We start from the raw sequence: 4,194 nt of genomic DNA, 5'->3' as shown, positions 1-4,194 counted from the left end.
GAGTTCAAACATGATAATGTTCAAGTTGAATGGCTATACTACTAAAAATTCTTGAAAAATGCCTATGATAAGGAAGTAAATAAGAGTAGTACTGTTTACTGTATAATAAAAATTCATTATTTTGATGATAAATTTAAAATGAAAAAAGAAACCACTTATAATGTTTGCTTTTATCAGGATTATCAAATTCATCACTTTTAATTCTTATATATGGTCTCAAAAGAAAAAAGTTATCAAAAGTAATCAAGTCCAGAGTACTGTAGTACTGTAGTACTCTGGACTATAAAGTACTTAGTACAAGAAGTCATAGATAATGAAATCTAAGATTTAACAAGTAATTTCAGTCCATTTTTAGTATAAAATTAAGATCTCAGTTTGGCATGGTGTCACATCTTTGCAATTCCAGCATTCTGGGAAGATGAGGCAGAAAGATCACAAATTCAAGTCTTGCATGGGCAATTTTAGTGAGACCTTGTCTCAAAATTAAGAGGGATAGGAATATAGCTTTATATAGAGGATGGCTTAATTCACTAGCATAAAGTACTCAAGGCTTGCTATTCATGTGTCAGTGGATATTTGGGTTGTATCCACCACTGGCTATTGTGAATAATGCTACAGTAAATACAGAGTTTTCCAAGATTCCACCTTGAATTCTTTGAGTATGTAACAGAAGTTGAATTACTGGATGATATGGTAATTCTGTTATTTTTTTAAGAACCTCATCTATTGTTCATAATGGCTGCACTATTTTAATATCTTTCCAACAGTGAACAAGATTCTAGTTTTTCTACATTCTAACTAATTCTTGTTAGTTTCTGTTCTTTTGATAGTGGCCATTTAGGGCCTTGTGGGTTAGCTCAGTAGTTTAAAGCACCTCCTTGGGCAAAGTCAGTCAGGCTCAGGGGACCCATGCTTCAATCAACAGCTCCACAAGCTGCACCAGACCCAGCCTTAAGGCAGCCTTAGCTAGCAAAAAAAAAAAAAAAAAAAAAAAAAATCCTTGATAGTGGCCATTTTATTTAGTATGTATTTGGGTCTTTCCTTATCCTGGCAAGATTGGCTAAGGGGTTGCCTATTTTGTTTAATCTTTAAAAAAAAAAAACAAACACAGCTCTTTGATGCACTGATTTTTTTGTATTGTTTTCTTAGTTTCAATTGCATTAATTTCTGCTCTGGTATTTATAAAATTCCTTCCTTATATGTGCTTCATGTTTACTTTGCTCTTCTTTTTCTAGAAGCTTAAAGTTCAACATTAGGTTTATTTGAGTTTGTTCTTTTTTTTTTGGTATTGCATTATTTCTTTTTTTTATTTTTTATTAATTTTATTAAGAAACAAATGGTGGGGCTGGTGAGATGGCTCAGTGGTCTAAAGCACATACTTAGAACAAGCTTAGCAAAGCACAGGGACCACAGTTCAATCCCCCAGCACCACATGCCAGCCAGCCCCGCCCCCTGGTGGGCTGAGCTGGCCACACACACACACACACACAAATAAATAAAAATAAATAAATTTTTTAAAAAAGAAACAAATAGCAATGGGACAGTTTCAAAACCAATTAAGAGGCCAGTTTCAATAATAATGCATTGCATATTGTTGTGTTTGTAAGACATGATATCTTGCCCAAATACTATTAGTACAAATCTTTCTTCTCATAGCTCAGCAGACTAAAGTGCCTGCTTGGACAAAGCATAGCGGCTGGGGTTCGATCCCCTGCATGCTGCACTGGCCTTGCCCCTAGGGGCACCCTGAGATGGTGATTGAGACTAGGCATGGTGGCGCACACTTGTAATCCAAGCATTTGGGAGGCTGAAAACAGGAGGATCACTATGAGTCCAATCTGTGTAGTGAGACCCTGTAGACCCTGTAGACACTGTACCAAATACATAAAATAAAATAAAAATTTTGATCCAAATCTTTCTTCTCAGCTTTGCGCAGTGGCAGTATTATAGCCAATGAGGTTTATCCGAGGTGCGATTATTGCTAATTGAAAACTTTTCCCAAATCTTTCTTCTCATTGAATTAAGACAAAGTAGCTACATATCTGTCCTATTTTGTATATACAGATACAAAATAGTCCTTCATTTGTATCCCCTTTTTTGTTCAGTTTTGTCAGAGATGGGTATTCCATTGCCATTTAAATATTGTAGGTAAATGAATTCAGCAAAATAATTCAATATAGTACAGTAGTCCATAATAGCAGTGGGTTATCCATAGGACTGGCAATGTGAGAAGTTGTTGACTTGAGCCTTTTACAGCTCAGCATATTAATATGGCTTTACTTTTTATACCTCATTTTTATACTTTTCTGCTGGATGGTTAAGACCAAGATAAAGCAAGACCTATATAACAAGAAATGTAACTTTTGTATCTGACAAGGTTTGTGAAATCCCCTCAGGATTTACCCTGAAACCCTGTACCACAGTTTGTAGATCCTTTGTCATTGTCAGCCATCTGGATGAGTCATGGCCATTGCTTGACCAATTTGCTCTCGGCACAGGATAATTTCAATTCCTTTGCATTTACTTAAACATGTCTATGAGTCAGTATGTGGTCTATTTTAGAGAAAGTCCTATGTGCAACTGAGAAGAATGTGTATTCTGTATTTGCAGGGTAAAACATTCTAGATATCTATTAAGTCCATTGTCAAAGGTTTGATTCACCTCTGATATTTGCTTGTTGATGTTTTGTCTAGTTGATGTGATAATTTGTGGCAATGAGGTATTGCTGTCCCCCATTACAACTGTATTAAATATTTGGAAGCAAGCATTTTCCTGATTCCAAAATTAGAAAAGGGCCCAACCAAAAATTAAACAATCTCTTTAATAAAATACAAAAATAAACAATCTCTTTAATAAACAGCGATGTAAAAATCTTCAATAAAATACTAACAAAATTCAGCAAATCATCAAAAATATCATATATCACAGCCAAGTAGGATTCACTCCTGAGATTCAGGGATAGTTCAACATATGCAAATCCATAAATATAACACACCACATAAGCAGAAGCAAAGACAATAACACACATCATCTCAATAGACAGAGAAAAAGCATCTGAAAAAAATCTAACATCCATTCATGATAAAAAAAAAATAAAGAAAAAATAGGAATAGAAGTTCTCAATCTGAAAAAAGCCATGTATGACAAGACAACAGCCAACACCATACTAAATGGAGAGAAACTAAAAGCTTTCCTTCTAAGAAAAAAAAAAAAAGGTAAGACAAAGATGTCCACTATCATCACTTTTGTTCAATACAGTTCCCAAAATGCCAGCTAGAGCCACAAAATAAGAAAAAATAAAGGGATATGGATAGGGAAAAAAAGAGTTAAATTATTATTTGCTGCTGACAGTGCTCTATACGAAGACCCTCAAAATCTCCTCCAAAAGACTTCTAGAACTGATATCCAAATTTGATAGCATAGCAGGATACAAAGTCAATACTCAAAATCAATAGTATTTCTGTACATCATAATAACAAACTCACTGAGAGGGAAATTAGTGAGACAATATCCTTTACAATAGCATCAAAAAAAGAAATATTTAGGAATCAACCCAACCAAGGCAGTTAAAGACCACTACTACTCTGAAAAAGGAGACTGAAGAGAATGGAAAGATATCCCCTGTTCCTGGACAAACAGAACCAATATAGTAAAAATGTCCATATTTTCAAAACTGTTATAAAGATTTAATGCAATCCCAATAAAAATATAAATAGCATTTCTTACGGAACTGGAGAAAGCAATCCTCACATTTATATGGAGCCAGAATAGAAAAAGCAATTCTGGGCAACAAGGGCAAAGCAGGGGGCATCACAATCCTGGACTTCAAGATATATTACAAAGCTAAAAAAACAAAACAAAACACAGTATTGGCAGAAACAAACCAAAAGCCTCCACAAAACAACCTCCCAAAAGACTGACTGATCAATGAAATAGAATAGAACAGTGATGGTGAACTTTCTAGAGTTTTCAGTGATAACAGCCCACTTCAGTGTGTGAGCCATAGGTTTGCCACCAATGGAATAGAAGATAGAGAAACAACTCCAGGCATATTCAGTCATGTTATCTTTTTTTTTTTTTTTTTTTTTACATTTATTTTGCGTGTGTGTGTGTGTGTGTGGCCAGCTCAGCCCACCAGGGGGCGGGGCTGGCTGGCATGCGGTGCTGGGGGATTGAACCGCGGTCCCTGTGCTT

General features: G+C 35.4%; 1 protein-coding gene and 1 pseudogene across 1 annotated transcript in view; one reads left to right on the top strand and one right to left on the bottom strand.

The window, feature by feature from the left end:
- The window catches only part of Zswim5 (zinc finger SWIM-type containing 5), a 210,553-nt gene that overhangs the window by 136,353 nt on the left and 70,006 nt on the right, over positions 1-4,194 (bottom strand). The gene's annotated exons all lie outside the window — the stretch shown is intronic.
- On the top strand, positions 1,925-2,073 carry LOC111818940 (annotated as a pseudogene).

Source organism: Octodon degus, unplaced genomic scaffold (genome assembly GCF_000260255.1).
Source record: "Octodon degus isolate 3935 unplaced genomic scaffold, OctDeg1.0 scaffold00107, whole genome shotgun sequence".
Classification (NCBI taxonomy): Eukaryota; Metazoa; Chordata; class Mammalia; order Rodentia; family Octodontidae; genus Octodon; species Octodon degus.
Note: the sequence above shows the minus strand (reverse complement) of the source record. Positions and strands in the feature narration are given on the sequence as shown.